Raw genomic sequence first — 12,705 nt, forward strand, 5'->3', positions numbered from 1 at the left:
CCATTCTTCTTTGGCAAATTGCTCCAGGTCCCTGATATTTGAAGGGTGCCTTCTCCAAACTGCAATTTTTAGATCTCTCCACAAGTGTTCTATGGGATTCAGGTCTGGACTCATTGCTGGCCACCTTAGAAGTCTCCAGTGCTTTCTCTCAAACCATTTTCTAGTGCTTTTTGAAGTGTATTTTGGATCATTGTCCTGCTGGAAGACCCATGACCTCTGAGGGATACCCAGCTTTCTCACAGTGGGCCCTACATTAAGCTGCAAAATTTGTTGGTAGTCTTCAGACTTCATTATGCCATGCACACGGTTAAGCAGTCCAGTGTCAGAGGCAGCAAAGCAACCCCAAAACATCAGGGAACCTCCGCCATGTTTGACTTTAGGGACCGTGTTCTTTTCTTTGAATGCCTCTTTTTTTCTCCTGTAAACTCTATGTTGATGCCTTTGCCCAAAAAGCTCTACTTTTGTCTCATCTGACCAGAGAACATTCTTCCAAAATGTTTTAGGCTTTTTCAGGTAAGTTTTGGCAAACTCCAGCCTGGCTTTTTTATGTCTCGGGGTAAGAAGTGGGATCTTCCTGGGTCTCCTACCATACAGTCCCTTTTCATTCAGACACCGACGGATAGTACGGGTTGACACTGTTGTACCCTCGGACTGCAGGGCAGCTTGAACTTGTTCGGATGTTAGTCGAGGTTCTTTATCCAACATCCGCACAATCTTGAGTTGAAATCTCTTGTCAATTTTTCTTTTCCGTCCACATCTAGGGAGGTTAGCCACAGTGCCATGGGCTTTAAATTCTTGATGACACTGCACACGGTAGACACAGGAACATTCTGGTCTTTGGAGATGGACTTGTAACCTGGAGATTGCTCATGCTTCCTCACAATTTGGTTTCTCAAGTCCTCAGACAGTTCTTTGGTCTTCTTTCTTTTCTCCATGCTCAATGTGGTACACACAAGGACACAGGACAGAGGTTGAGTCAACTTTAATCCATGTCAACTGGCTGCAAGTGTGATTTAGTTATTGCCAACACCTGTTAGGTGCCACAGGTAAGTTACAGGTGCTGTTAATTACACAAATTAGAGAAGCATCACATGATTTTTTGAACAGTGCCAATACTTTTGTCCACCCTCTTTTTTATGTTTGGTGTGGAATTATATCCAATTTGGCTTTAGGACAATTCTTTTTGTGTTTTTTCATTTAAGACAAATTAAATGAAGATAATAATAACAAAGAATTTGTGTTTGCAATCATTTTCAGGAAGAAACTGAGTATTATCTGATAGAATGGCAGGAGTGTCAATACTTTTGGCCATGACTGTACGTCCAGAAAACCAGAGAAGTTGGCAACTATCAGGTTGCAGACCCCTGAACCTATCAACACAACTAGCAGTAGCCGTGGGGGGTTCCTACGGTGCCCTAGACCCCTCGATCACAGCCAGAGAGCTAAATAGCCTAAAGACAGAAAAGGAAATCTAAACTGCCCCAGAGCAGACCCCAAAGCAAAAGGCAGCCCCCAACATATAATGACGGTGAAGCAAGATGAAAAAACACTCACACAGACAGAAAGATAGGCTGAGCAAGCAATGGGGCCCAAAACTAACTAAACAGGACAGGAAAGGAAGGTTGCTGTCTGCAATCTGCAAAAACCCTATCAAAGACATTAGCCAGCAAGCTGATATGGAAAAAGACCCTGAAGCAGCTAGGCTTCAAAACTAAATCAGCACTCAGGTATTTTCAGAAGACAGAGCTAAAGGAATTCAGCTCACCCCAGCAGGGAATGGCAGAAATCCAGAAAAACAAAGCAAAACAAGGCAAAGCAAAAATGCAAAAGGCAGAGCAGAAAACTTAGCTTTAGATGAGCAGGAATTCAGATTGGTCTCCAAGGATCCCACAGAGAAATCACCCGCAGGGCAGAAGGGCGTCGGCGGCCTTATATCCAGTCAGTAACTCCACTCAGCCAGTCATCATCATTAGGCTCAGATGTTTGATAATCAGGCTCACTACCTTTCTTTACCAGAAGAGGGAGTTCATCGGGCCTCAGTAGTGAAGGGGAAAATGAACTCACAACACTTCACTCCCTTACATTCTCCCTCCCTGTGAGCTCGCCATTCCATAGGAGAGAGTTTCTGGAGCTCCTGCTAGCAATCTTCCAGACCTTGTACAATTTGCCAGATGAATTCGTCCTGATTGTAGCGTATGGGGGGTACACCTGCCATTGAACGTTCAGAGCGTCTTAGATCAGTAGAGGTTGAAGAATCAGCCACTAGGAAAGTGGAAGTCGAAGTTTCCTCGGTTATTTCTGTAGTCTCAGGCATCACTGGTTCAGCTGCCGTGGGCATCGGGGCAGCTGGTACCACTCGAGGGTCCCGAGACAAGCAGGGTTGCAGCTTATTCCGATGTAGTGTACGGGTGGGAAGCTCTTCACCTGTTTCAGGTTGAATCTCATAGACGGGTCCCCGTCTGCTGAGTAGTCGCTTCACCCTGTACGGGCTCTTTTCTCACCGAAACTCCAACTTGTTGTGGGGGCGCTTTTCCCTTACTAAGGCCGGTTTCACATTAGCGCTTTTTCAGCGCGCGCACGGCCGGGGGTAGCTCCGCCCCCGAGCCGGCTCTCTGCCCGGCGTGCCCGCCCCTTGCTTGTAGCGCCGCCTACTAGCGGACAGCGGCGCCTGCGATCGGCGCACCCTATCTTTAGCATAGGGTGCGCAGATCGTGCGCAGGCCGTGCGCTAGTTGCGCCTTGACCTGCGCTGCGCACTTTTGACGGTGCGCCGTGCGCGCCAAAATCAAACTTTTCGGATTTTGGCGCGCACGGCGCACCGTCAAAAGTGCGCAGCGCAGGTCAAAGCGCAACTAGCGCACGGCCTGCGCACGATCTGCGCACCCTATGCTAAAGATAGGGTGCGTCGATCGCAGGTGCCGCTGTCCGCTAGTAGGCGGCGCTACAAGCAAGGGGCGGGCACGCCGGGCAGAGAGCCGGCTCGGGGGCGGAGCTACCCCCGGCCGTGCGCGCGCTGAAAAAGCGCTAATGTGAAACCGGCCTAAGACGGTGGGTGTGCAGAAATGTATCACACATTGCAGCAGCTTCACACCTGTACCTACCAAGCAGCAAAAGCCAAGATAGATGATTTAAACTGCAGACTGAATACAATACAATGCCTTCCATATACTGTATAGGTGAGTAATTGATGTAGCAGAGTTGGTCAAGTTAAATCAAGCCAAATGCATTTGGCATTTGAAATGTGCAACTTGGACCAAGAAAAAACTAATGCAGAGGAACCAAAGTTGAAAAAAGCATTCAAATATTGCTTTGAATAGGCAACTTTCTGTGGTTTCAATTCAAATCAGTCTGTTTTTGGAAACCTTATCTCTCCTGATGCTGGGTATCGTAACCAATGAGTGTGCATACCCACCTCCCTACCTGTCTACTGAGGCTCTCTCAGCAGACTGAAGCTGGCTGCTTCCGCACAGCTGGAAGACAGTCTGTACCGCCCATTGTGACACGTGTTCCATTGTCTCCCTCTTGTGGCCTACCTAAATACCTACCTTCACCTGAGTGTCCTATTGACTTACAACAGCCAGGTGTGTCACAATGGAACAATTGGAACACGTGTCACAATGGGTGGCCCAGACTGTCTACCAGCTGTGCTACCAAAGTTGAGAAGTGGGAGATGAATTGGCGGTATTAGTTGATAAATCCAAAAAAATGATGCACCGTCTTAAGGGAATGAGGCTCCTGCCAATCCATGACCGCCTGTAGCTTGGCAGGATCCATGGCCAATCCTTGGGGGTTGATGATATAGCCCAGGAAAGGACTCCTGCTCAAACACACACTACTTCAACTTAGCGTAGAGGGAGTTTGCCCGTAGGAGGTCGAAGACTTTGCAAACATCTCTCCGGTGGGAGTCAATATCTGGAGAGTAGACGAAAATATTATCCAGATAGACTACAACTGAGGTGGTGAGCATATCCCGGAAGATGTCGTTCACAAAGTATTGGAAGACAGCCAGAGCATTACAAAGCCCGAATAGCATCACCAGGTATTCATAGTGCCCATCCCTGATGTTAAATGCGGTCTTCCATTCATCCCCCTCACGGATGCGTATCAGGTTGTAGGCACCCTGCAGATCAAGCTTAGTAAAAACCCTCGCTCCCCGCAACCTATCTAAAAGCTCCAATATCAGGGGCAGAGGGTACTTGTTCTTAATGGTAATGGCGTTAAGACCCCTGTAGTCTATGCACAGATGTAGCACCCCGTTCTTCTTTTGTTCAAAGAAGAACCCCGCCCCTGCAGGTGACACTGACTTTCTAATGAATCCTCTTGCCAGATTCTCCTGGATGTACTGAGACATTGACTGTCAACGGGAGAGAGAGGATAAACCTGACCGCGGGGAGGCTCAGCACCAGGCAAGAGGTCAATAGAACTGTTGTAGGGATGGTGAGGCGGAAGAATCTCCGCTGCCTTCTTGGTGAACATGTCCGCATTGGACCAAAAGTGGTTGGGGAGAGAGGAAAGATCTGCGGTTACCTCTGTAGAAGCAACTTGAAGGCACTCCTGACATCTACCCTCACAGGATTTACTCCATCCCAGAATTCTCCCAGAAGAACACTTTATATGAGGGGTGTGATAGCTTAGCCATGGCATCCCTAAGAGAACCTCATCAATGCCCTCAGGCATGACTAGCAGATGATCTCCAGATGGCATGGAGACATGGATAGAGTAAATAGGATGGTCTGATGTGTTATCTGTGAGGGTAATGTCGACCCATTTATCACCCGTATGGTCACTGGCTTGGCGAGCATCACCAGTGGAATTGCGTGCCATCGGGAGAAGGCAGAAGACATAAATTTGCCCTCCATCCCGGAATTCACGCAAAGCTCTACCACCTGGGTGGATGGGCCAATACCGATAGTCCCCCTAAAGTTGAGCTTAGAGGATGGCATTGCTGCGTCTAGTGAACCAGCTCCTAATGACACTAAGCGTGGACGTTCCATCGCTCGCTGAGGACACCTAGAGGCGATATTTCCTCACTGCTGGCATATCCGACAGACCATGCATGTACGAGCGGTCCGGGACTTAGATCCCGCCCGCGTCACCTCCATGGCCTCAAGTGGCTCGGATGTCTGGGCCGGGGATTCCAGGGGTTTGGCGAAGCTGGGAGCCATCTGAAACCTCTGCCTGCACTGGGCTCATTCCAACCTTCGCTCATTAAAATGAAGGTCGATTCGAGTAGAGACCGCTATTAGCTCCTCCAGTGTGGCAGGAATCTCCCTAGTGGCCAGAGCATTCTTACATGGTCAGCCAGCCCCCTCCAAAACACGGGAATGAGGACTTTATCCGGCCACTCCAGCTTGGAAGCCTGGGTCCGGAAATGGGTAGCAAATTGGCTGACCGTGGACGAACCCTGTGTAGATGCCAATTGGAGCGCTGTTTCGTGGGTGACTCGAGGTCCCAAAAAGACCTGTTTCAGAGTGTTCAGAAACTGTGAAGCACTCTGCACTGCATGATCGTCACACTCCCACAATGTCGTGGCCCACTCCAACGCCCTGTCCAATGAGAGAGGTATTATGAATCCCACCTTGGCCCACTCTGAGGGGAAACGTGCAGCCAGAAGCACAAGGTGTATAGTACACTGGCTCACGAATCCCCTACATTACTGGCTATCACCAGAAAACTTATCTGGCAACGGGAGACAGGATAATGTCGGAACAGGTGGGGCATTGGACAAAGTGGCTACAGCGATGCTAGCAGCCTGAGCAGCTACTGTGGTAACATCCACGGCTGTGGTTGTGCACTCAAAAGCCGCCAACCTACCCTCCAGCTGCTGAATGTACCGCTGTAGTTGCTGTTCATCCGCCATTACGAGCCAAACCCTGGCGCTAGCATAATGTTAGGGCTGGCAGAACGCACCAAGTAATAAAGATGATGGTAAGGTGCGTTCGTAGCCCGGGGTCCATCGTGCAGAGGTGGTAAGCTGCTGCTTGGTAATGGTGGAGGGACTAGTAGTGGGAATGTGGACAGAGCAGAAGACATTGCCGGACACACATCAGGGGATCAACTGACATTACAGAACACCAGTAACACAGGAACAAGTGTTGATTGTGCAGACCGCACTTTTGAGCAGCAACTGGCTGTGTTGGAGGCCAAGGTAAATACTAGAGACACTGAAGCCAGAGGGTTGAAATTTTTGATGTTTTTCTACTCCTCTCAACAGCCCAAACAAGACTATAAAAGGATGAGCTTGCAACTACTTTACTTTTGGAGAAAATTCAAAACATTCATTATTCAATAGGGTCTAATAGCAAAAAGAAGCGTTTTGAGTGAACAATCACAGTTCTTGGTAGAATCATGCAGGATTTAAATTTTTGATGCTTTTCTACTACTCTCAACAGCCCAAACAAGTTTCTAAAAGGATGAGTTTGCAACTACTTTACTTTTGGAGAAAATTATTTATTATTCAATAGGGCCCAATAGCAAAAACCAGCGGTTTGAATGAATTCACATTTCTTAATAGAATCATGCAGGATTGAAATTTTTGATGTTTTTCTACTCCTCACAACAGCCCAAACAAGTTTCTAAAAGGATGAGTTTGCAACTACTTTACTTTTGGAGAAAATTCAAAACATTCATTATTCAATAGGTACCAATAGCAAAAAGCAGTGGTTTGAATGAACACTCACATTTCTTGGTAGAATCGTGCATGTTTAAAATTTTTGATGCTTTTCTACTCCTCTCATGAGCCTAAACAAGACTGTAGAAGAATGAGTTTGCAACTACTTTACTTTTGGAGAAAATTCAAAACATTCCTTATTCAACAGGGTCTAATAGCAAAAAGCAGCGTTTTGAATGAACAATCACAGTTCTTGGTAGAATCGTGCAGGATTGAAATTTTTGATGCTTTTCAACTCCTCTCAACAGCCCAAACAAGTTTCTAAAAGGATGAGTTTGCAACTACTTTACTTTTGGAGAAAATTCAAAACATTCATTATTCAATAGGTACCAATAGCAAAAAGCAGTGGTTTGAATGAACACTCACATTTCTTGGTAGAATCGTGCATGTTTAAAATTTTTGATGCTTTTCTACTCCTCTCATGAGCCTAAACAAGACTGTAGAAGAATGAGTTTGCAACTACTTTACTTTTGGAGAAAATTCAAAACATTCCTTAATCAACAGGGTCTAATAGCAAAAAGCAGCGTTTTGAATGAACAATCACAGTTCTTGGTAGAATCGTGCAGGATTGAAATTTTTGATGCTTTTCAACTCCTCTCATGAGCCCAAACAAGTTTCTAAAAGGATGAGCTTGCAACTACTTTACTTTTGGAGAAAATTCAAAACATTCATTATTCAATTGAGCTCAATAGCAAAAAGCAGCGTTTTGAATGAACAATCACATTTCTTGGTAGAATCATGCAGGATTGAAATTTTTGATGTTTTTTTACTCCTCTCAACAGCCCAAACAAGTTTCTAAAAGGATGAGTTTGCAACTACTTTACTTTTGGAGAAAATTCAAAACATTCATTATTCAATAGGGCCCAAAATAGCAAAAAGCAGCGGTTTGAATGAACACTCACTGTTATGAAGAATCACCATAGGAGGCAGACACAAAAATAGAAGCTACGTCCAGAGAAGTTGGCAACTATCAGATTGCAGACCCCTGAACCTATCAACACAACTAGTAGTAGCCGTGGGGGGTTCCTACGGTGCCCTAGACCCCTCGATCACAGCCGGAGAGCTAAATAGCCTAAAGACAGAAAAGGAAATCTAAACTGCCCCAGAGCAGACCCCAAAGTAAAAGGCAGCCCCCAACATATAATGACGGTGAAGCAAGATGAAAAAACACTCACACAGATAGAAAGATAGGCTGAGCAAACGATGGGGCCCAAGCTAAACTAAACAGGACAGGAAAGGACGGTTTCTGTCTGCAATCTGCCAAAAACCCTATCAAAGAAATAAGCCATCAGCTGATATGGAAAAAGACCCTGAAGCAGCTAGGCTTCAAAAACTATATCAGCACTCCGGTATTTTCAGAAGACAGAGCTAAAGGAATTCAGCTCACCCCAGCAGGAAATGGCAGAAATCCAGAAAAACAAAGCAAACAAAGTCAAAGCACAAATGCAAAAAGCAGCGCAGAAAAACTTAGCTTTAGAAGAGCAGGAATTCAGACTGGTCTCCAAGAATCCCACAGAGAAATCACCCGCAGGGCAGGAGGGCGTCGGCAGCCTTATATCCAGTCCATAACTCCACTCAGCCAGTCATCATCATTAGGCTCAGGTGCCTGATAATCAGGCTCACTACCTTTCCTTACAAGAAGAGGAAGTTCATCGGGCCTCAGTAGTGAAGGGGAAAATGAACTCACAACAGTACCTCCCCCTTGAGGAGGGGTCACCGAACCCTCAACCACGCCACCAGGGTGATCATGGTGAGCCCGATGGAAGGCACGCACCAATCTTTTGGCATGAATATCAGAGGCAGAGACCCAGGAATTATCCTCCTGACCATAACCCTTCCACTTAACCAAATACTGGAGTCTCCGTCTCGCCAGACGAGAATCCAATACTTTTTCTACCTCATATTCCATGTTACCTTCAACCAATACAGGGTCTGGAGGTGCCACCCCTGGAACAAAAGGTTCAACAAACCTCTTCAACAGAGACTTATGAAACACATTATGGATTTTAAATGTGACAGGAAGAGCCAAATGAAAAGAGACCGGATTAATAATCTCCAAAATCTTGTAAGGTCCAATAAATCTAGGCTTAAACTTAGGAGAAGCCACCTTCATAGCAATATTTTTTGATGATAACCACACCATATCACCAACTTTAAACTGAGGACCAATGGTCCTATGTCGGTTGGAAAACCGCTGGGCCTTTTCCTGGGAGAGAGATAACTTATCTACCACTTGGTCCCAGATCCGGTGCATTCTCTGCACCACAGTGTCAACACCTGGACAGGCAGAGGGCTCCACCTGCCCTGAAGAGAATCGAGGATGAAACCCAAAGTTACAAAAAAAAGGTGACATCAAAGTGGCAGAACTAGCTCTATTATTTAAAGCAAATTCGGCCAAGGGCAAAAATGAAACCCAATCATCCTGATCAGCGGAAATAAATCATCTCAAATATGACTCCAAGGTCTGATTTGTTCTCTCTGTCTGCCCATTGGTCTGAGGGTGAAAAGCAGAGGAGTAGGACAACTGAATTCCCAGCTTGGAACAGAAAGTTCTCCAAAATCTAGACACAAACTGAACTCCTCTGTCAGATACAATGTTCTCAGGAATCCCGTGCAAGCGAACCACCTGTTGAAAAAACAGGGGCACCAACTCAGAGGAAGACGGCAACTTAGGGAGTGGTACAAGATGAACCATCTTAGAGAACCTATCACAAATCACCCAAATAACAGTCATCCTTTGAGAGACAGGCATATCAGAGATGAAATCCATTGAAATATGGGTCCATGGCCTCTTGGGGACAGGCAAAGGCATCAACAACCCACTAGAGCGAGAACACGATTTAGACCGGGAGCACGTCCCACAGGACTGCACAAAATTCCTGACATCACGAGACAAGGAGGGCCACCAAAAGGACCGACTCACAAGATCTCTAGTACCAAAAATACCTGGATGACCAGCCAAAGCAGAGCAATGAACTTCAGACATCACTCTCTTCTTCCACTGGTCAGGAACATACAACTTTCCACTGGGACAACGCTCAGGTTTGTCCTCCTGCAACTCTTCCAGAGCACGTCTCAAATCGGGCGAGATGGCAGAAAGAACTACCCCTTCACCTAAGATGGTAGCAGGCTTGGTCACCACAGGAGAATCCGCAAAGAAGCTCCAAGAGAGGGCGTCAGCCTTGACATTCTTAGTTCCAGGAAGGAAAGAAACCACAAAATCCAAACGTGTAAAAAACAAGGCCCACCTAGCCTGTCTAGGGTTCAAGTGCTTAGCCGACTCTAGGTAAATCAAATTCTTGTGGTCAGTGAGGACCACAACTTGATGCTTAGCTCCCTCCAACCAATGTCTCCACTCCTCAAATGCCCATTTCATGGCCAACAGTTCCCGATTCCCCACATCATAGTTACGTTCAGATGGAGAGAACTTTCGGGAAAAGAAAGCACAGGGATTCATTTTAGATGTTACAGGATCCTTTTGGGACAAAACAGCTCCTGCACCAATCTCAGAAGCATCCACCTCTACCTGGAACGGAAGTGAGACATCAGGTTGCCGCAAAACCGGGGCGGAGGTGAATCTTCGCTTCAGCTCCTGAACGGAAGAAACAGCCTCCGGAGACCAATTTAACACATCAGCACCCTTCTTAGTCAAATCAGTCAATGGCTTGGAAATACTAGAAAATTGTGCTATAAATTTCCGATAAAAATTAGCAAAACCCAAAAACTTCTGGAGAGCCTTCAAAGAAGTGGGCTGAACCCAATCGTAAATGGCCTGTACCTTGGCCGGGTCCATTTCGATAGTTGACGGAGACAAAATAAATCCCAAAAAAGAAATCCTCTGTACTCCAAAAAGGCATTTAGATCCTTTGACATACAGGGAATTCTCCCTCAAGATCCGGAACACAATCCGTATATGTTCCACATGAGAATCCCAATCCTTGGAGAATATCAAAATATCATCCAGATAGATAATCAAAAATTTATCGACAAAATCTCGGAAAATATCGTTCATGAAGCACTGGAAGACAGAAGGGGCATTAGTGAGCCCAAAAGGCATCACCAGGTACTCAAAATGTCCCTCCGGAGTATTAAACGCCGTCTTCCATTCATCCCCATGCTTAATGCGAATAAGATTATACGCCCCCTGAGGTCAAGCTTGGTAAACCAGCAAGCACCTTTAACTCTAGAGAATAGATCCGAAATCAGGGGTAACAGATACTGATATTTAACAGTAATTTTGTTGAGGGCATGATAATCAATACAAGGTCTTAATGATCCATCCTTTTTGGCTACAAAAAAAAAACCGGCACCTAAGGGTGACGAGGATGGTCTAATATGACCCTTCTCCAACGCCTCCTTAATATAGGATCGCATAGCCTCGTGCTCGGGTACAGATAAATTGAAGAGCCGACCCTTGGGAAATTTACACCCCGGGCTCAGTTCAATTGCACAGTCATAACTCCTATGAGGAGGCAGAGATGCAGACTCATTTTCACTAAATACATCATAAAAGTCCGCCAAATAATCAGGAACATCATGCGACTGAGGAGAGGTGGAAAACACCGGAGCCTCACTAAAGGCACACCGACAACCCCAACTCACCACAGACACAGATTTTCAATCCAAAACTGGATTATGAATTTGTAACCAGGGAAACCCCAGAACAATGGTATCATGCAGATTATGCAACACCAAAAATCTGCAATTTTCTTGATGGTCTGGGGCAACCCGCATTACCACCTGGGTCCAAAACTGAGGTTTATTTTTAGCCAAAGGAGTAGCATCAATCCCCCTCAAAGGGATAGGCGTCTGCAGAGGTGTCATTGGAAATCCACAACGTTTAGCAAAATCCAAGGTCATTAGGTTTAGGGCTGCTCCCGAATCCACAAAAGCCTTGGCGGAAAATGTGGACAGGGAGCAGATCAGAGTAATAGCCAAAAGAAACTTAGGTTGAACACCACCAACAGAAAACGTGTGTGCAAAGCGTTTCTCTCGTTTAGGACAGACAGAAATAATATGCGAGGCATCCCCACAGAAAAAACACAACTTATTACGCCTTCTGAACTCCTGACGCTGCTCTCTGGAGAAAACTCTATCACATTGCATAGGTTCAGACATTTGTTCAACAGGTGACAACACCTCTCGTGCAGTTTTGCGTTCGCGCAAACGCCGATCAACCTGAATGGCTAATGACATAGAATCGTCAAGACCAGAGGGAACAGGAAATCCCACCATAGTATCTTTTACGGCTTCTGACAAACACTTCCGAAAGAGAGCAGCCAAGGCATTATCATTCCAGGTAGTAAGTACCGCCACTTTCGGAATTTTTGACCGTACAATTCTGCAGAATCCCGACCCTGGTTCAATGCCAGCAGGGTCTTTTCAGCCTGATCAATGGCATTAGGTTCGTCATACAACCCCAAGGCTTGAAAAAATGCGTTCACATTAGTCAGAATAGGATCATCTGGTTTCAAAGAAAATGCCCAATCCAGGGGATCGCCACGCAGCAAAGAGATGACAATTTTAACCTGCTGCGCGGAGCTCCCTGACGAGTTAGGCTTCAAGGCAAAAAATAACTTACAATTATTTTTGAAATTCAAAAATTTAGACCGATCCCCAAAAAATACATCAGGTGTAGGAATCTTTGGTTCAGCAGTATGTGAATGAGCAAGGTAGGCGGAAATTCCCCGCACTTCCGCAGCGAGCTGCTCCACACGATTAGACAATTGCTTTATCTCCATTGAGAGAAAAAAAAAAATTCCACCTACGGCCTCAGATATAGAGGAAAAAATATACGCACCTTTTTTTTTTTTTTACAATTCTTTCCTGCTATTGAGTACCCTAGGATCTGCGGTATGGCGGGTGATTCTGTTATGAAGAGTCACCGTAGGAGGCAGACACAAAAATAGAAGCTACGTCCAGAGACGTTGGCAACTATCAGATTGCAGACCCCTGAACCTATCAACACAACTAGCAGTAGCCGTAAGGGGTTCCTACGGTGCCCTAGACCCCTCGATCACAGCCGGAGAGCTAAAT

Source organism: Dendrobates tinctorius, unplaced genomic scaffold (genome assembly GCF_039654945.1).
Source record: "Dendrobates tinctorius isolate UK_male_01 unplaced genomic scaffold, ASM3965494v1 ptg000068l, whole genome shotgun sequence".
Taxonomy (NCBI): Eukaryota; Metazoa; Chordata; class Amphibia; order Anura; family Dendrobatidae; genus Dendrobates; species Dendrobates tinctorius.